The 22,335-nt window shown below is 36.9% G+C and overlaps 1 protein-coding gene across 1 annotated transcript in view; it reads right to left on the reverse strand.

Annotated features, from left to right (window-relative positions):
• Positions 1-9,213, reverse strand: part of SEL1L2 (SEL1L2 adaptor subunit of ERAD E3 ligase) — a 63,207-nt gene extending 53,994 nt beyond the window's left edge. The window contains exon 1 of the mRNA XM_036323321.1: positions 9,027-9,213. The gene's annotated coding sequence lies outside the window, so the exon portion shown is untranslated. The remainder of the gene's footprint in view (positions 1-9,026) is intronic.
• Positions 9,214-22,335: the final 13,122 nt, after the last annotated feature.

A 22,335-nucleotide genomic window follows, 5' to 3' on the forward strand; every position in this document is an offset into this window, starting at 1 on the left:
GATGCCAAAATAGCTCACCTCTGAGAAGGCTAGTTTTCCCCCCATGATTGTACTCTAAGTAGGCAGTGTAGCAGATAGACTTTCCATGTGTGCAGAAATCCCTGGACCCATCTCACCTCTCTGAGGGATGAGGGAGAACGGGGAACCTATGCCTTCTCATGTTGACCCTTCAACTATAAATTTCCCTAATCAAGTCTATTCCTTAATCCCCATCACTTGTCCTTGTGGAATTAATACAGATTCTTCTTGTTTATAATAAGTATAAGCAAATCTTTGGAAGAAAAAGTGCTCACTTGCTTGTTTCAGATACTAATGAGAAAAAGGAGAGCTGGAGACAACTTGTTCTCTGTCACTCATACTTTTACATATTTATTCAATCAATATGAATTGAATACTTACCATGTGTTAGACACAGTGATCGATATTGTGTTCACATATATGATCAAGACACTGCCCCATCCTGGCAGGGGAGACAGACATGTTTACCAAAAGTTACAATAGTCATGTGGTAGGCACTATGCAATAAGGCACTATGGGAGCACAGGAGCTTTCTTGTTTGTAACTAATACAAACACATGAAACAGTCTAAAAAATAGACCACATATTATGGCACAAAACAAGTCTATATAAATTCAAGAAGACTGATATAATACCAAGCATCTTCTCAGATCACAATGGCATGAAGTTAGAAATCAACTATAATAAAAAACCTCAAAAATACTCAAATACATGGAGGCTAAATAGCAGGTTATTAAACAATGAATGGGTTACCAATGAGATCAAGCAAGAAATTAAAAACTTCCTGGAAACAAATGAAAATGAGCACACAACCACCCAAAACCTACAGGACATGGCAAAAGTAGTCCTGACAGGAAAGTTCATAGCATTACAGATCTATCTCAAGAAACAAGAAAAAGCACTAATAAACTACCTAACCCTACAGCTAAATGAATTAGAAAGAGAACAACAAGAAAATCCTAGCAGAAGTAGAAGGAAGGAAACAATAAAGATCAGAGAGGAAATAAATGACATAGAGACAAAAAATACAGTACAAAATATCAATAAATCCAAGAGCTGGCTATTTAAAAAGATCAATAAGATTGGTGAACCTCTAGCCAGATTCATCAAGAAACAGAGAAGACACAAATAAATAAAATATATCCTACCTTCCCCTCCCCCCCCGCCAAATACCAATAAGAAAGAATAAATGCACCCTATGTTCACAGCAGCATTATTTACCATACCTAAGATTTGGAAACAGCCCAAGTGCCCATCAGTAGGTGAATGGATAAAAAAAGCCGTGGGACATTTATAAAATGGAACTCTATGCAGCTGTAAAAAAGAGGGATCTCCCTTTGGTACAGCATGAATGGACCTGGAGAATATTATACTAAGTGAAATAAGCCAATCTGAGAAAGACAAGTATCACATGATCTCCTTTATCTGTGGAATCTAATGAACAAAATGAATTGACCAACAAAATAAGACCCACAGCATGGAGGCATGGGACAGGATGACCTACCTCAATGTGGGGATGGGGGGACAAGAAGAGATAAACCAAGAACTATATACTTATATGCATAGCCCATGGACACAGGTAATAGGGTGGTGAAGACCTGAGGAGGTGATTAGGGGCTGGGAGGAGGGGGGATAAAGGGTGAAAAAGTGAGGGACATCTGTAATACTATCAACAATAAAATTATATTTTAAAAAAGAGAAAAATCCAAGGCTCATCCCATTACCAGTCCTTCTTTTTTTTTTTAATCCTCCAACCGAGCCACACTGACCAGGGCCCATTACCAGTTCTGATCATAGCTTGCCAAAACATCAATGCCCATGCTTATTTTTCATCATTTCTAGTACCCAAGGAAATAAATGATAGAGCCCAGCTCTGCATTAAAAATAAAATTATAAAAGTTTGGGCAAGCTTTAGGCATCCTTTTTCAGTTATTTGTAGCAGCAGGATTTCCACATTGGACTAGCCCACCATTTTGCTAGAATGGGATATCTTCAGTAATTTTCTTTTAAAAACAACTCATTTACATACAACTTCTGTTGATTTAAAGAAAAACTTTTAGTAATAGGAAATGGCATGTAGATTGGGTTTCCTGATAAGCAGACTTTAAGAGTTCATAGTGTTATAAAGATGTGCCCTTGGGAACCACAATTGGGGAAGAAGATGGATTGGGCAGGAGAAGCTATGATGCAGGCCCATTAAACCCTTCTCTGACCCCACAGGGTGCTCTGGAGCTTAAATGGCTTTTCTAACTCATCCCAAGTTAGGCTGATATGGTCCAGTCTTTATGCTCCTGAATTGACTAGTCATAGGAAGTGGGCTGCCCCAGGGAGGAGGCATAACCTTGGCTATGCAGTATTCTGCACCTGAGACAGTCCCTGAAGGGACTGACTGCTTGAAGGCTGTCTGCATACAGCACTGCCAGCAACTGGGGCAACAAGTCCCCTCATTGAAGAGAGGATCTAAATGGCACTTCACAATATCTTCCACGTACATTCCAAAAGTCCCTAAAGTGGAAAACAAGTGATAAATTTAGCCTACCTGGTCACAGACCACAGAAACAAGAAAAAGAATGCCAAGATTGGCTTAACACAAGATTCCAAAAACAGTTCCTCCACAAATCAAGAACATTGTAATGATCTGATTTCCAAAATTAATAATGATTAAATCCAAGAAATGCCAGGAAGGACCTTGTCAGGGAAATGCATTGAAGAATATAGAAGGCAGTGTTCCAGTGGCCTGCAGGAACAGGCTCCATTGTTCCCTCTGCATGATTAATTATTGATTTGTCTTGCTAACAATGTAATAAAGATAATTACTCTATTAGACTCAATTCTGATTCAGAAAGAATAATTAGCTGAGTGAAATGAACATGCCATTTTAAAAAATGTAATGGATGTGAAAGCATTGTGTTCAACTGTAAAATTATTCAAATGTACTCTAAAAATGTAAGGCTTTGTTATTTTTTTTTTTTTTTTTTAAATATATTTTATTGATTTTTTACAGAGAGGAAGGGAGAGGAAGAGGAATACAGAGTTAGAAACATCGATGAGAGAGAAACATCGATTCAGCTGCCTCTTGCACACCCCCTACTGGGGATGTGCCCGCAACCCAGGTACATGCCCTTGACCGGAATCGAACCTGGGACCCTTCAGTCCGCAGGCCAACGCTCTATCCGCTGAGCCAAACCGGTTAGGGCAGGCTTTGTTATTTTTATATAGCACCTATATTGTTGTATGTTATTGAGAATGGTAGACTTGGAGTAAGAAGACCTGAGTTTATATCCTACCTCTATATAGAAAGAATTTAACTCAGTTTAATTCAGCAAATATTTTTCCTATTAACTATGTGACAGATACTAAGCCAGGCATAGATCTTGCCTTGAGGTAATGGGAGTAAAATGCTATTGGTTATATTTGAGAAATTCTAGGTAAAGCTACAAATGGTAGAGAATGGGAAATGGATAAGTAGTTCCTCTATTTTCAAGATAGGGAGAAATATATTAATATTCCAGAAATGGCTTGATGTTAATCTCTTTATTTTTTTAAATCCTTACCTTTTCTTTTTTTAAATCCTCACCCAAGGATATTTTTATTGATTTGAGAGAGAGAGAGAGAGAGAGAGAGAGAGAGAGACAGAGACAGAGACAGAGAGACAGAAACATTGATCAGTTGCCTCCCATAAGCACCCTGACGGGGGATGGAACTCACATCCTTTCAGTGTATGCTCTGATCAAGAATCAAACGCCCAAACTTTAGGTGTATGAGATGATGCTCCAACCCACTGAGCCATATAGGCCAGGGAAATCTCTTGAATTTTCAGAACAGATGCATGGTTTGTGAGCCTTCAGTTAAGGTGATGTGATCACTAAGAATTAGAAATGTTTTTTTGAGAATGTTAGATTAAATCTCATTTCTTACATCTGAAGGACTAGCAAGTCTGAGAATAGCATTTATACAGAACACTCATATCCCATCTTTTATGATATGCTTTGTACAAAATGTTGGATGAGAATAGAATTTAGCACAGTTTTAGTCAGTCTGACACCCATGTGTAGCCCATATTCCTGTTTCACTCCACAACCTGTGAAGTTCAAACCCTCCCTTTAGAAGGTTACTTCTCCATAGCTTCCTTTACTTTCTTAACTTGATTCAATAGGTACATTTCCTAGGTTGTCCCATATTCCTAGGTAACTCAACATCACTTCTAGTTGTTCCCCCAAAATATTCACTCTTACAACGCATTTATGAGGAAGGTTGATTTTTACCAAAGATTTTATAAAGCAAAATGAGATCATTAATTTCACTAACAAAAACAATTCTAAGGGTTATCAATGAGTTAAAAACCTCAGTTGGGTTCTCCAACTTTGATGTTTTATTGGTTTCTTAAATTGGCATAATAACCATCTTTCTGACCCCTTAATTTCTCCATATTTTTCTTCTATTCTCTTTTATTATTACTCTTCAAAAATAAAATGACAAGATTTCTCTTTCTGGCTCTACAGTGCAATTTCTTTCCACTCTTGAATACTTGGAAACAGCTGACACTAGGCTTCTGTGTGGATTAGAGGTGGGGCATCAGAAAAAGGTGTTTGCCTACCTTCTATCCATAAATGCATATTAAGCCAACTTCCAAAACAAGGACAGTGATCACTTTACAAGGTATTCTGGTTAATAAAATGTTATTTTTTCAACCTCATTACATGTAGACTTGTATCTGGTTGATCAGTGGGTAAATATAATTCTAGAAATTTATGGTGGATTATTGAAGGTGGATTATTAAGGCTCTAAGGTTGACCCTGTCTTGCTAACTTCTTGAGCGAAAGATTGGAAAGCATGATTATCAACATTTTGAATGACAGAAAATAGAAGAGAATAGCTGATGAGTTAGCTGCTGTAATCAATAGGTTAGAATAATAGTATAAAATAAACAGAATAAAATTTAATATACATAAATCTAAAATCTTAGGCTTAGATTCAAATATTTAGATGAACATATAAGAATTGGAAGATACTTGGTTGTAATGATTAATTTTATGTGTCTGTTCACCTAGGCTACAGTCCCCAGTTATTAAATAAAACAGTAGTTATTGCTGGGAGGGTATTTTATAGATGTTATTAAAACCCATAAGCAGGCGACTTTAAGTATGGGAGATTATCCAGATAATCTGGGCTGGGCTGAATTAATCAGATGAAAGGCTTAATCAGTTGAATGGAGCTGGGGTTTCCCTGAGAAGGAAAAATTTAACCTGTAAACAGTGGCTTCAGCTGCTAGACTAGGAGTTCCAGCCTGCCCTTGTTGACAGGCAGCCCCATGCAATCATGCACAGCAATGCTTTGCGATAAATCCTTTAACATATATCTCCTATTGGTTCTTTTTTTCTGGTTGAGCCCTGACTGATACACTGGTTTAGTACGTTAGGTGAGCAGATATTTCAATTTGCTGTAAGTTCATTATATGTCATCACTGATAATGGTACCAAGAACAACTAGCAGGATCTTAGAAACAATATGTATGAGCCACAGTACTCAGGGAGGTAGGGTAACAGCTCCACTGTACTCTGCGTGGAGCAATCAATAACAGGATGATTAGGTCTGGCTCCAAATGGCAGAGTTTAATATCAACATAGTCTACTACTTAAGATCACTGTTGGCAAGTGATTTTGGTTTAATCTACATTAAGAACATAAGAAAGAGATGTATTAAATAATGTCATAAGCTGCTTTATATGATGTAGTGAGTTTGGTCACCAGTATTTAAGTAGAAGCTGGTTGTCATCTGCCAGAAATACCGGATGAAAAATGACATTAGATTAGATGACTTCTAAAGTTTCATAATTCTAATATCCTGAAATTTTACCTTTAATAACTATGCTACTATTCCATATCACTAAAAGTCCATCCTTTTAGTTCATGCCATCTAATTTCTTTGTATGGAAAACCTGGTGTGTTGGATGTCTTCTGATTGCCTGTCTAGATCAACTCTTCTCTATTCTGTTCCCTGGCACACAAACCCACATGGACTGGATCAATGAACTCTCTTCTCCTCCAGCTTCTGGTTAGGTTGGGCTGAAAGGCACCAGCAGGAGGGATGGAGGGTAGGAAGAGCATGAGGTAGGAGTATTTTATTCCCTGGCTTCTCATTCTGGGTGTGGCAGGCTGACTTTGTCCTTTGACCTGAGGTCGTAGTTGTGTCAGACAGCCCTCTCCACTTTGCTTCCCTTCTCAGCATTCCAGTAGCCACTATTGCCCTGTGACCACTCAGGCCTAGGGGTGGTAATTACTGTTCCAACCTGGAAAATACTTTGTGGTTTCCCACAACATTGTCTGGGCCTTTAGAAATAGTCCCTTTATTAAATTTTTCTCAAATGACTCAGTTTAAACATGCCATTTGTTTCCTGTCAAAACCCTACCTGATACTTTGAGTAACACACACATCAACATTTTTATGTATATCTAGAGCCAACTCTTCAATTGAGCAGCAAGCCAGTCTTTTGGGGTAAATATGGAGAAGAGTGCTCTTAAAATATTAAGATTTAAACATTAAAAAAATCATTGTTAAATCAAGACTCTCATAAAAAAACAACAAGCAGTAAATAACTCTTCTATATTTACTTCTGGCAGGATACATTTTCTAAGTTATGTAAAGCTTGGTGAATGGATATTATAACTTGTAAGACAAGGCTTTTCAAATGTCCTTAGAGCATTTAGATAGGCAGCAATGAATGAATGCATGTACACTCCCTAGAAGACTGGAGGACAGGAAGACAATTTTTAAAGTCTTAGGTTTGATAATTCAAAATGTGAAATGTCTTGAATACATTATAGCTATTACATAGTTCTAAAATAAAAATGTTTTTAATTATTTACCATTATTTATTTTCCCTTAAAAACTTCAAGTAAATTTAGTACTCGGGAAATTGCAGTATCTTTATTGTGTAACTTGAATAGTTCCCCCAAACTCTTTTGAGACACATAGGATTAAAATTTCATGATATTGTCAGCTTTCTTTTGTGACAGGCATATGGCATAATGGCTAAGAGCTGGAGGACTTTGGCACCAGACCATCTAAGTTCAAATCTCAGTTTCCCTACTAAACATTGTTTTTGTGATGCTAAACAAATTATTTTATTTTGCTGTACTGCAGGTTTCACATCTTATAGATCAGATTGGAGACCATAGTAAACTACCTTAAATTGAATAAAGCACTGAAATAATATAGAAAATGCTCAGAGTTAGCTTATTACTTATTACTAGAGGCCCAGTGCATGAAATTCGTGCACTGGTAGGGTCCCTAGGGGCTGCCGGCTGCCAGCCGGACCTTCCTCCCTTCCCCTGGCCACCTGCCAGTGCTGCGGGCTGGGGTCTCCCTCCCTTCCCCTGGCTGGTCTGCCCCCTGGTTGAACTCCCAGAAGAACTCCGGTCGAGGGGACAATTTGCATACTACTCTTTTATTATATAGGATTATTAGACATACTATAACCACTTGCATATAAGGGAAAGAAATTTCATTTGAAGGGTGACATTACTTACTCTTTTAAACAGGAAAGGCTTTTTTAAACAACCATTACCTACCTTACTTGCCAAATTAACCAATTCTTTTCATTTATTCTACTTAAATTACTGAAGTCCACAGCATATAGAATTCTTGCAGCACATGGGATTGTGCATGTGTGAACTTCTGTTCCCATCCCTTGCTTACCAAAAATCAGGAATGCTTGTTCTTAAACCTGTTTGTACCAGTTGTACTTTTATCATAATTATAGAATTTAATAAAACAATATATAAACTGATTAAATACAAGTGCAGAAAGAAATTGTGTTTCTGTGTAACTTAAATACTATGAAAAAACTTGATAAAGGATGGCCACTAAAAATTACCCGATTTAATTGTAGGTGAAGCATCTAGAACAGCAGTTCTCAATCTGTGGGTCGCGACCCCTTTGGGGGTCGAACGACCTTTTCACAGGGATCACCTAAGACCATCGGAAAACACATATATAATTACATATTTTTTTGTGATTAATCACTATGTTTTAATTATGTTCAATTTGCAACAATGAAATTAGGGGTCACCACAACATGAGGAACTGTATTAAAGGGTCGAGGCATTAGGAAGGTTGAGAACCAATGATCTAGAATGAGTAGGGGAAAAGTCTGCAAATATATGGCAGGATTCTACCCACAGATTGCTCCATAAATGTCTTTAGTGCTTCACTTTATTAAATACTTGAGATGGGAAATCATAAATGTTTCAGTTTGAGTGAGGTTTATACTACAAATGCTAATCAGTGTACCTATGCTGAATAAAAGGCAGGCCATGTTTTGATGAAAAAAAAAAATGGTCAGGTGAAATGTTTCAATGTACATCACTTAGATTTAAAATAGGTTAAAGAGATGTTTATATAATTTTTTATAATGCCATTAAAAACTGATCTTAATTTTTTTCTGTCAGAGCTCTTAAATATAAATTCATACATATGTTAGAAAAGAGAAAGCTTTCATGCATCAGACTTAAAATGTTGAAATTGACTCTTAAATTTTATGATTGAGCACTGGTTAACTCTTATATAGACAGAATCTATGCAGACCTTGTTTATATTGTCTAGACTCTAATCTAGACCATTCCTGCATCCAGAGAAATTGATGCATTAATCAGGCATGTCTTTACCAGGGGAGTTTCAGATAGACTAGGGAAAATAAGAGTATTACATTAATTTTGATTTTCTTCAAAGTATAAGGATTTCAATTAGCAGAATAGCTAATAAATGCTTTATCTGCATAATTTTTTGATATTTCCCCCCGCCAGGAGTTCTATTTATTAACCTTGCTTATTTTCATCAGTACAAATTCTGAATCTAAAATGAGGGTCAGAAACTGCCAAATTTAAGGCTTTTGTATATATAAATATTTATTACTATATCCTAAGACTTTTAAAACAGTAGCTCTAAAATTCAATTTTAGATTACATACAGTTATTTTACATTTACATGTGAAAGGCAATTCAACTTACAATAATTTTTATTTCTTTTCGAGATATCTTTATTTTGAATTTCTTTTATTCTTAATTTATGTTGATTCTTCTTTTTTTCCAAGAGATTTTCTCTTTTATTGATTACTTTGACCAATTTTCTTCGTTCCAATATATATGATAAAAATTGTTTGATTTTGTTCACTGATATCTACAAAGAAAAAGATTTTTGCTCATGTTTTGTGTAACTTAAAAAATAAAACAGGAATGTAAAAAATTCATCTATTCATGGGAAAAATAGTAGTTTAATGCAATCACTCTAATGACTGCTCAGTTCACTTTAAAAATTCATATCATTTTCTTAATCCTCACCCAAGGATATTTTTAAAATTGATTTTAAAGAGAGAGCAAGGGAAAGTGAGAGAAAGAGAGAGAGAGAAACATCAATGTGAGAGAAAAACACTGATTGCCTCCAATATGCGCCCTGACTAGGGATTGAAACCACAACCTAGGTATGTGCCCTGACTAGGAATTAAACCTGCAGCCTTTTGGTGTACTGGATGACACTCCAACCAAGTCACCCGGCTAGGAAAAGAATTTATATCTTTTATAAATAAAAACTTTAAAATCTATTGTATTGTCATCTGAACTGCAGAGCCAAGCATTAAAACCTAAATTTTATAAATAAAATAGTCAGAGAATTTTACTTTTCTACTGGTAAGTTGTCATGGTAATATCAATTGTGTACACTTAAAAAAAAGACAAAGATGTTGATACTGCCTTCATATTACAACAAATTTATGATAGACAGAAAGTAAGAAAATCCTGTGACTAGCTGAAATAAAAATGTAAAAAAAATGTTTTCCAAAGTTCTTTCCACAATTTAACTCCCTCACTGCTTAACACCTTCCCATGTTGTAGCAAAGACATCAGAGCAATGACCCAGTGGCTAGAACATGCAGGGACATGAAGCTATGCAGTAAGGACTTTTATTTTTAAACAGCTTTATTGTGATATAATTCTCATTTTATAGTTATAAATGTACTAGAGTCCCTGACCTGTGGGATCGTGCCGAAACTGGCTCTCTGACATCCCCTGAGGGATCCTGGATTGCAAAAGGGCGCAGGCCAGGCCGAGGGACCCCACCAGTGCACAATTGGGGCCGGGGAGGGACGCAGGAGGTTGGCCAGCCGAGGAGGGACCACAGGAGGACTCCAGGGCATGTCCGGCCCATCTTGTTCAGTCCTGACAGGCTGGACCCCAGCAGCAAAGTAACCTACCGGTTGGAGTGTCTGCCCCTGGTGGTCAGTGCATGTCATAGCAACTGGTTGACTGGTTGACTGTCTACCCCTTGGTGGTCAATGCACATCATAGTGAGTGGTTGAGCAGCCTTAGCATATCATTAGCATATTATGCTTTGATTGGTTGAACAGATGACCAGACTACCAGACACTTAGCATATTAGGCTTTTATTATATGGGATAATTATATGTTTAAGTGAACAATCCAATGGTTTTTAGAATATTCACAGATATGTGTAACCATCATCACAGTCACTTTTAGAACATTTTTATCACCTCAAAAAGAAACCATGAATCCTTTAGCTAGTACCCTCCCTATTTTCCCAAGTCCCCTACTCTCAGTCCCAAGCAACCACTAATCAATCTTCCATCTCTATAGATTCCCCTATTCTGGAATTACTATACTATGTGGGTTTTGGTAACTGACTTCTTTCACTTAGCATATTGCTTTCAAGGTTGATCCATGTTTTTTATGCATCAGCATTTCCTTATTTTTTATGGCCAAATAACATTCCTTATATGGATATACTATATTTTCATCTGCTGATGGACATTTGAGATGTTTCCACATTTTGGCTGTTATGAATAATGCTGCTGCAAATATTCATGTACAAGTTTCTGTGTAAGGGCTTTGAGTGTGGGGTTGCCAGACTAAGCAAATAAAAATACAAGATGCATAGTTAAATTTGAATTGCATATAAGCAATGAATTTTTAATAAGTATAAATATGTGCCATATATAGATCTTATATCATAGAAATGCATACTTGAAACCTATATGATCCTATTAACCAATGTCACTCCAATACATTTATTAAAATCTATAATAATAAAAGCATAATATGCTAATTAGACCAGACGTCCTTCTGGACAATCTTCCAGATAAAGCCAGGGCTGCAAGGGAAGCTTGGGTCCTGGGTGCCAGAGGGAAGCTGATGCTGGCAGCTGGGAGAAGGAAGGCCTACTTTTGCACAAATTTCGTGCATCGGGCCTCTAGTAAATAAATAAACAAATAAAGCCAATTAGACTGTATAAAAAAAAAGTATGTGCCAAATATTGCATGTTAAATAAACCCACAATGTATAATGGCTCAAAATCAATAGGCAAATGTTCAACTTAGTGGCAGCTCCATCCTGTCACTCAGGGAGTCAGGCAAATAGAGGGTGTGCTGACTTCAACATGGGAATCCTAAGGTTCTCCTAAGCATTGACATCTAGCAGGCAAAAGGGAAAGAGCATGGAAGACCATGTGCAGAAGGGTTTTTGTTTTATTTTGTTTTCTTTAATAGGCCAGACCTAGAAGTGGCACAGTGCTGTAAGCCACTTTACACTGGGTAAAACCATAAAATAGCTCTACCCAAGTCCCCAGGCAGCTGGGAACATAATATCTGGGTATCATAAAGAAGAGAACATGGGCGATGATGAGCCTCCAGCATTCTCTGGTACAGTGGGATTATCATATGCTATTGTCATTAAAAGAAACAAAATTTTGATTCAAAACTAGCCAACAGCTACGTTAAGGAGGTAATGCAAACTTGTCAAATGCTTCTGATTGTCTAGTGTTTCTATCTTCTCCTTCTACAGTGGCCATTGCTTCTTGATTTTGATTCCTTTTTTACTCAATGGGAGTGGGCAGTATAACAGCCAACTGGAGCATGTACTAGTATAACGGAGCTCAGGCAAATAGAGAGCCTTTCTCTAACTCTCAAAAGCATCTAAAGATTATAAAATTCAATAAAAGACACAAGTATTTACTGAGTGTCTATCTCAGGCCCTGTTTTAAGGTAGACATTTGTAAGGGAGACAGCCATGCACAGTAAAAAGACTTTGCCCTCATGAAAACGATGTTCTGGTGGAAAAGATAATAGTCAACTGATAAAAGGTTTTTAAAAAAGACTAAGGGGATGAAATTGATAAAACTTGGCGTTACTTGATATAGGATGGTTAGGGACAAGTCCTCTGATAATTTTTGAGTAGACCCTTCTGTGAGGAAGGAGGGAGTTAGTAATCAAAGTACCACAGGAAAGAGAATTGTAGCAGAGGAAATATCAAATGCAAAGGCCCTGAAGCAAGGGCACCTAGTGATGCAAGTAAGAGAGTGTAGTTGCCACAGAATGCTTGGTGATATTAGATAGGACAAGGTTCTCAAGGTCTGGGGGGGGGGGGGGTTCTTACTAAATGCTATTTTTGCTAAATGTTAAAATGTAGCATAATATTTTGTAGAGGAAGAGCTTGACAGGAACATGAATAAGCATAGCCAAATGCAAGGTGGAAATCAATGTGTAATCTATATATATATGAAAAGCCAGTAACCAGAATGCCATAATGATGGAACAACTGGTCCCTATGATGCCCACTACAGCCAGTGAACCAGCCCGATCAGGGGGTGGGGCCGGCCAGCCAAGCTCCCGCAGCCTTTCTTCCTGGCGGGTCCCACCCCAGATTGCCCCCACTACCCCAATAGGGGGTGGGGTCTGCTGGCCAACCTCCTGCAGCCCCTCCCTCCAGCCAGCCCACCTCATGATGGGCCCCCACCACCCCGATCAGGGGCAGGGCCAGCCAGCCCACCGCCCACAGCCCCTCCCATGGCTGGACCCACCCCTGATCAGCCCCCACCACCCCGATTGGCCTATGACCCCTCCCCCCAGCCAGCTCCACCCCTGATTGGCTCCCTGCACACCAATCGGGGGTGGGGCTGGCTGGCCACCCTCCCACGGCCCCTCCCCTGGCCACTGACCCGATTGCCCCCCCCACCCCATTCAGGGGTGGGCCAGCTGGCCCACTGCCCAAAGTCCCTCCCCACGGCCAGCCCCACCCCCAATCAGCCCCCTCACCCCAATCGGGGGCGGGGCCCACTGGCCAATCACCTGCAGCCCCTCCCCCAGTCAGCCTGGCCCTGATTGGGCCCCAGTGAGTCCCGCCATCTCCTCCTCCCCACAGGCCCGGCCCCGATCTGCTGATTGGGGCTGGGCTGGCCAGACCCCACCAATGCATGAATTCGTGCACTGGGCCTCTAGTTAACCTATAATCATGGAGCTTAATTTCTAGTGTGGGAATCAAAGATGAACAATTACATAGATATATAACTGCACATGGTGATAAAACATGAAACCTCAATCTGGGTAAGGGATATGTTCATAGTAACATTATTTATAATAGCCAAGATCTGGAAACAGTCCAACTGCCCATCAGTAGATGAGTGGATAAAAAGCTGTTTGTTGTACATTAACACAATGGCACACTACTTGGCTGTAAAAAAAAACCAACTCTTACTTTTTGCAGTATGGATGGACCTGGAGATTATTATGCTAAGCAAAAGAAGCCAGTCAGATTTAGACAAGTACCATGTAATCTCACTTATATGTAGAATATAATGAACAAAGTAGAACCAGGATACATGGAACAGACTGACAGAGGCCAGAGCAAGAGGGCGGTGGGGGGACTGGATAAAAGAAGGTGAAGAGAGTAGCCAAGTAACATATATACATAGCCCATGGACACAGGCAACAGTGTGGTGAAGATTATGGGGGAGATGGATAAAGTGGGGGAAATGGGAGACTTCTGCAATAGTGTCAATAATAAATAAATAAAATTCATTTATTTAATTGAAACATCTATTTTCACATGTCTTGCTTATATATTTTAAAAGAAGACTGTATCATCTAAGTGTTTTGTGTAATGATTATATCAAGTGTAGGGGTTTTATGTCATGTTATTAAAATTAGTTAAGCAATAAAAAAAAAGTCTTGTTTTTTGAAAAAAAATTTGAAGGGAAACATATGAGTAGATGCCTGGTGTATTGAGGACAGAGAGCCGTGTGATTATTTGGCAGATCATCCTAGGCAGAGAAAAACAGTAGGCACTAAAGTAGAGGTGTTCTTGGATATTCCAAGTTAGCATGAAAGCTGAGATGGCTGGAATGGAGTAATGGGGAGAGTGGTCAAAGTTCAGATAAACAGCAAAGACCAGATCATGTAGGACCCTGTGGAACACAAAAAGAGTATATGTCTTCGTGTAATGGGACATATACTTTGAAGTGAATAGACTGCAGTGGGGCAAGAATGTAGGCAGGAGACCAAGGAGTTGACTAACATAGAGTCTACATGGGTGAAGCTGGTGGCTGGTGGTGGAGTATTTAAGTGACTGGATTCAGGATATATTTTAAAGACCCATGCTAGGTGTTGTATTGGGCATGAGAGAAAGAAGTTAAATTTTTATCCCAAGCATCTGGTGGATGAAGGAGCCATATACTGGTACAATTAGACACTAGGGAAGGAACAGATTTGGGGTTGAGGAAAATCAACATCCCAGTTGTCAACACATCAAGTGTCATGCCTTTTAGACATCCCAGTAGAGATGTGTCCTAGTTTGTGACTAAAGTTGAGGCACTTTACGTGGTTATAGATGCTGGTAGACTGATAGAGTGGTTGGTGTAGGAGGATGTAGATTTGCTCTTCAGACTGTCTACTTTTTCAATGAGAAAACAAACCCAGAAAAGTAATCAGCTGAGAGTGTTGAATTTTGAGCAGAATATATGAAACAGTAGCATTAGAGAGGGAGAAAAATTTGATTAAGGAAATGTTCAGGCTTGCGGAGACACATTGAGGCCTACTTGAGGCTTGTGGTCATAAAATTGAAATGAGATTGGTTGCCTGATTGTGCTCATTTCCAGCCACATTCAGGTACTCAGGTGCAGGAAATGATATGTGGAGAACTGCATTCAATCAGGGTTGATGTTTTACCAATAAAGTGGATGGAGCGCAAGAGGAGTAACTAAATGGAAGTTCTGTAACAAGGGAGAGATTTCACAGGACCCCCAAACTCTTATCTGCAATTCCAAAATCCAAAAATATCTGAAAACTGAAAGCTTTTCAACAGTTTTGTGTTCACATTCAGATGGTGAAAAAATCTGCCTGCACCTGATGTAAAGTTATGTTCTTTATTTATCTGATTTAATGTGAATATTTATGTTTTTCTACAAAAATGTTAATGTGTTTGAAAACAACTTATTTTCCCAGCCTCTGCTGGAGGTATTCTATAAATATAATATATAATGTCTCTCTCTCTCTCTCTGTGTATGGTATTACATTTCTACCTCTAAAAAACCCTGAATTTTATCTCATACTCTTCCAAAATATTAAATTGGAGAGAACACTTATACACTTATTCTATGAAGCCAGTATTACCCAATACCAAAGCCAGACAAGGACACTATAAGAAAATTACAGACCAATAGTCCTGATGAATATTGATGCAAAAATCTTCAACAAAATACTAGCAAATAGATTCAACAGTACATCAAAAGGATTATACCATGACTGAGTGGGATTTATTTCTGGAATGCAAAGATGTTTTAACCTACAAAAATCAAGCAATGTAATATACCACATTAACATAATCATTTCAACTGATACAGAAAGAGCATTTGACAAAATTCAACAACCTCTCATAATCAAAACACTCAACAAACTAGGAATAGAAGGAAACACCCTCATATAATAAAAGCCATATAGAAAAACCCATACCTAACATCATACTCAATCTTTCACTTTGTGAAAGACTGAAAGACTTTCCTTTAAGATTAGGGACTACACAAAGATGTCTACTTTCACAACTTCTATTCAACATAGCTGAAAGTCCTAGTCTGAGCAGCTAGGCAAGAACAAAATAAAAGGCATCGAAACAGGCCAGAAGTAAAGTTATCTCTGTTCACTGATGACATGATCTTTTAAAAAAATATTTTTATTGATTTCAGAGAGGAAGGGAGAGGGAGAGAGAGATAGAAACATCAATGATGAGAGAGAATCATTGATCAGCTGCCTCCTGCATGCCTCACAATGGGAATTGAGCCCGCAACCTGAGCATATGCCCTGACTGGGAGTTGGACCGTGACCTCCTGGTTCATAGGTTGATGCTCAACCACTGAGCCATGCCGGTCAGGCAGATGATGACATAATCTTACATGTAGAAAACCTTAAAGATTTCACAAAAAGCTGTTAGAATAAATAAATTTAGCAAAGTTACAAGATATAAAATCAACACATAAAAATCAGTTGTACTTCTACACACTACCAATGAACAATCATAAAAAGAAATTAAGAAAACAATTCCATTTACAATAGCATCAAAAAGAATAAAGTATGTAGAAATAAACTTAGCCAAGGAAGTGAAAGGTATCTCCATATTGAAAACTATATAACATTGCTGAAAGAAATTAAAGAAGACAAAAATAAATAGGCATCAAGTGCTCACGAAGTAGAAGATTTAATATTGCTAAAATGTCAATAGTACTCAAACTGATTACAGATTTAATGCAGTCCCTATCAAAATTCCAATGGCATTATTTTTTTCAGAAATAGAAACATTGAACCTAAAATTTATATGGAGTTTGAAGGGACCCTGAATAGCCAAAACAATCTTGAGAAATAAGTTGTATGTCTCACACTTGCTGATATCAAAACTTTTTACAAAGCTACAGTAATCCAAATAGTACAGCAGTGGCATAAAGACAGACATGGAGTATCATAGAGAGTTAAGAAATAAACCCTCTGAAATACAGTCAAATAATCTTCAATAAGAATGTCAAGACCATTCAGTGGGGGAAAGAACAGCCTTTACAACAAACTGTGCTTGGAAAATTGGATATCTACCTATAAAATAATGAAGTTTGTCTCTTACTTTAAATTATATATAAAAGTTAATTCAAAATGGATTAAAGACCTAAATGTAAGACCTGAAACCATAAAACTCCTAGAAGAAAACCTAGGGAAGAGCTTTATGACACTGCATTTGACATCAAAAGCACAGGCCAAACAAAGAAACACTAAGTAAATTGGATTACATCAAAATGAAAACCTCTGTGCAACAAAAGACACTATCGACAGAGTGAAAAAGCAACTGATGCAATGGAAGGAAGTAAATGCTTACAAATCATATACTGGTATATGATAAATGGTTAATATCCAGAGTACATAAAGAATTCTTACATCTAAACAACAACAAAAAGCTCAAACAACACTATTAAAAAATGGGCAAATAATTTCAATAGCCATTTCCTTAAAGAAGACACACAAATGACCAACAAGCACATGAACAGAACCTCAACTATTAGGGAAATGCAAATCAAAACCACAATGATATACCATTAGTTTGGTTACTATAAAAAAATCAAGCAAATGGAAAATAAGTGTTAGCACAGATATGAAGAAATTGGAGTAGTTGCTGTGGAAAGCAATATGATGGTTCCTCAATAAATTAAAATTAGAATTACTATATGGTCCAGCAATTCCACTTTAAGGTATACACCTAAAAGAATTGGAAGCAGAATATCAAACATATATTTATTTGTACACCCAAGTTCATAGCAGCATTATTCACAACAGCCAACATTTGTAAAATTTGTAAAAAACCTGTGTCCATCAACAGATGAATGGGTAAACAAAATGTGGTATACATATACACATAATAGAAAACTATTCAGACCTCTAAAAGGAGAAAAATTCTGACACATACTATAATATGGATGAACTTTGAGGACATTATGCTAGTGAAACAAGCCAGTCACAAAAAGACATCTATAATAATCTATAATAATAAAAGCAAAATATGATAATTAGACTGGACATCCTTCTGGATGTCATTCTGGGGTTGCTGCTGTGAGGGCCTGGGCGGCGGCCAGGGCTGCTGCTGCGAGGGCTGGACTGTTGCCTTGGCCCTTGGAGCCCCTTGCAAGGATTTCGTGCATTGGGCCTCTAGTATACTATATGATTCCACTTACTGGTATATGAGGTACTTAGAGTAATCAAATTCATAGAGCTAGAAACTATAATGGTGGTTGCCAGGGGCTGGGAGGAGGCAAGAATTTGAGAGTTTTTGTTTTATAGATATAGAGTTTCAGTTTTGCAAGTTGAAAAGAATTCTGGAGATTGATTGTACAATCATGTACACGTAATTAACACTAATGTATTATACACTTAAAAATGGTTACGAGGGGTAACTTTTATGTTATATATATTTTAACCACAGTATTTTTTTTAAAAAGAAAACCTGAATTTTGAAACATAATTGTTCCCAAGGGGTTTTGGAAAAGGGACTGTGGTCCTGTAGTAATGCACCATCAACTCTAAGCCAAGTAAGAAGACAAGTGAATATCTGAGGGGAACGATGAGCAGTAAAAGAAGTAAATGGATTTAAGATCCAGTGATGGAGTATCCTAGAAAGCACCAAGTGGTCAGCAGAGACTTGGAAACTTGAAGTTTTAATTTAGAAAATGCATAGTTTAGGTTATGGAAGTAGAGAGGAGGGTATAGTTATCACAGCAAAAATATATAAACAATGAAAATGAGGGGCTAGGTCCTAGCCAGGTAGCTCAGTTGGTCAGACCATCGTCCTAATATGCCAAGGTTGTGGGTTCAACCCCCAGTCAGGGTACATACGAAAATCAACGAATGAATGCATAAATAATTGGAACAATAAATCAATGTCTTTCTCTCTCTCCCTACCTCCCTCTCTCTAAAACCAATCAATAAAAATAATTAAAATAAAAAGAAAATGAGTGGTTAGGATTCATGGATACTGAAATTTCCAGAGCAGAGAGAAACAGATAACATAGTTGGGGAGAAAGACCATAAGTAACTTCTGTACTTATCTTCTATTACTCTCCCAATGAGAATGTGGCAATAAGAAGGGAGAAGGATAACCACCCAACCAGGACCAACATAATTTGGTTGTGGAAGAAAATGTTTGAGAGGGCTACAGGGAAAGTTTTCATGAGACAACTAGATTTACTAGATTCAGTTAAAATGAAAGCTAAGGTAACACTTAGAGAAGTATGATACCAGGATGGATAATTAAAAAAGAAGAAGAAGAGTCCAGGGGATGGAGAATCTTATAACCACATCTTATAACCATCTTATAACCACATCTTGAGTAAATGATAGTAGCATATTTAATTAAATAAGTAAACCTATTCTATCTTTCAGATGTTATTGGGCAGGCATTACATATGACAAGATATCAAGAGCCCACGAGGGAAAGCAGGTGACCTGATAAAGCTGATGTCTCTTCAGGCTCCACCTGCCTTAGGACAAACTGAGCTTTATGCCACGATCAAATTTATTTCTGTACATAATAATCCCACCGTTAATTATGGGATGTCATGGTTATGATAACTGAAGATGAGCTACATTTGGAGCGATTTAGAAAATGTTGCAATGTAGAAAGGAGTTTTTGATTTACATAAACCTTTTTATTCAAAGTTTAGTCCTTTAATCTTGATTTAATATTTATTCATTAATTGAATAAACATTTGTTGACTGCCTCCTATGTGCCTAGCACTATTCTAGTTGCTAGGATAACCACAGTGAACAACACAGACAAAAACCCCTGCTCTTATGAGTTTATATTCTAATGGAAGGAAAGTGACAACAAACATAACAAAATATGGTATGTACAGCACTGGCTGGTTTGGCTCAGTGAATAGAGTGTCGGCCTGCGGACTGAAGAGTCCCGGGTTCGGTTCCGATCAAGGACACATGCCCAGGTTGTGGGCTCAATCCCCAGTAGGGAATGTGCAGGAGGCAGCCAATCAATGTTTCATCATTGATGTTTCTATCTCCCTCTCCCTCTCCCTTCCTCTCTGAAATCAATAAAAATATATTTTAAAAATATGGTATGTACATAGTGGTAATTCTGAGAGAAAAAATACAGAATGGAAGGGAGATAGAAGGTGTCATGATAAGGTTTTCAATTTTAGAAGAGTGATTGCAAATTTACAGTGTGTTAAGGGACAGACTCTCCAAAAATATAACATTTGAGCAAAGACCTAAAGAGGTGAGGGAAGGGAGCCACATGATATCTGGATTCAAGGGCATTTCAAGCAGAAAGAACAGAAAGGTGAGTGCATGCCTGAGGTTTCTGAGGATCAGCATAGAGAGTATGTCTAGAATGGTATGAGTAAGGGAGATAGTAGTAAAAGGATGTTAGAGATAAAACTGGTGCAGACCAAGTCTAATAAGCAAGACTCTGGTTTGACTGAGATGCGAAGCCACTAAAAGGTTTCAAGTACAGGAATGATTTCAATAACTTACAGTTACAGAATTATTGTGGGTGCTGAGTTGAGAATAGACTGACGATGTTGAATTCCTTACTTCCAAAATGCCAGAAAACATTATGAAGTTAATAAAGTTTAAAAAGCATCTGTGACTCTATTAGCCAGGCTGGCCTCTGTCCTTTTCGTTTTAAGATTTAGGCCCTCTGACAGGTCATGGCTTATGAGAATGCTTGTCTTATCTTTTCACAGTAGAATGGGTAAATATTTGTTTAATGGATGAATATAAACTACTGATTGAGAATGAAAAAAATAAGAACAGAAACAATAGTCAATAATTACTTGTGTACAAATTCTGAGCAGGCCAAATTAATACTAACAGTGCCTATTGCCCCAATTTTGTATTAGAAAATATAATGATTTAGCAAAATATTTACCTGTGTGGTGACATTTCTTTGTTTTTGCTTTTTATTATTTCTTTCTGCTTCAATATCTACAATATAGAAAACATTTCTATAAAATTTGAAAACATCAAAAACTTTCACTAAATACAATTTCCTGTTAAAAAACGTTCTAATTTTTAGAACTCTAAGAATAATAGTTGAAAAATAATGTGCAATTTAAATAATGTGTTTAATTCCTTCACTGATATTTTTAAATTATTTTTTCTCCTTTTCTTTTTCTTTTTTCCCCTTAAATACACCAGAGATGATATTTAATCAAGCATTTTGGAAGAGTTCTACAAATAATAGAATTAATCACAATAATGGAAAGCTTTCTGAGTTAGAACTTAATTTAAATGTATCTATGTAAATAAATGCTATTTATTAATAGAGATATTAAAATGGAGAAGAAATGCAATCTTTTATATTTTCATAGATTTATATGTCAGAGAGATGCTAAAAATTAATATAGTTGAATGATATAAATATCTGAGAAATGTAGACTAGAATAATTACATCAGGCTTCAAAACAATTGAGAAAACAATTTTCACAAGCAATTTAATGAATCTTTTTATAAAGACTAGAATATATGCCAATAGAATATATGTCATATATTCTATATAGAATATATGTCATCTTTAGTATATTTCATTTCTGCATAGTACTTAAAAGCTCTTAACTTACATATTTAGAAAAAGAAATCTTTGAAAACCTGGTATAACAGAGTAATACATCATAGCATGTCAACTTAATCACTGTATTAGGACTGATCATTTTAATTACTGAAAAATTATTTGATGCTCAGTATAAACGACCCTATATATTTCCTGAAGTAAAACATTCATGAATATCATACACTCACATTTTACAAACTGAAGAATTTAACTTAAGACAAATATGAGGTAGTCAAAATATTATATTTCCCAAAATCATGAGTTTGTACTTTAAGAGCAGATTATAAATTTTCAAATGTTTCCTTTGTATTATATTTATTAATTTGTTATGTTTTATTCTTTCTCTCACTCGTGAGTTAATACTTGGCCTCATAATTCTGTCTGTTCCATTTACTTTGTAAGACAGACCTTATAGAAACTATCCCAAAATGTTTGATATTTAGTCCTTTGTCAAACTGGAGTAATTGGCAAATTCTAAATAAAAATTCAATAACTGCATGTTGACAAATGCTTTAATATCAAGCATATAAAAAATTTAAAAAGATTATGTATATTTCACACTATTAAGTACATTAAAAAATGTTCTTTAGGTTCAGGTTATAAAATAAATTACACCAGAATAAGATTTTTATTACAAATGAAACTTTGTCCCAAGATTGATAAGTGATCATTTTGGATTCTCATTGTCAGAAGTAAAATAGCATCATGGTTCATCATGTGGCCTATGAGTCAAATAGGCCTCTGTTCTAGTCCTGATGTTGTACCTACTTCATTAATTTATGGTATCAAATGAGATAATCTATGTAAAATATATAGAACAATACTTAACACATGTTCAGTGTTTAATAAATGTTATACATATTACTAAGATTATTATATGAGGTCC

The sequence above is a fragment of the Myotis myotis genome, unplaced genomic scaffold (assembly GCF_014108235.1).
Source record: "Myotis myotis isolate mMyoMyo1 unplaced genomic scaffold, mMyoMyo1.p scaffold_m19_p_9, whole genome shotgun sequence".
NCBI classification, from domain to species: domain Eukaryota; kingdom Metazoa; phylum Chordata; class Mammalia; order Chiroptera; family Vespertilionidae; genus Myotis; species Myotis myotis.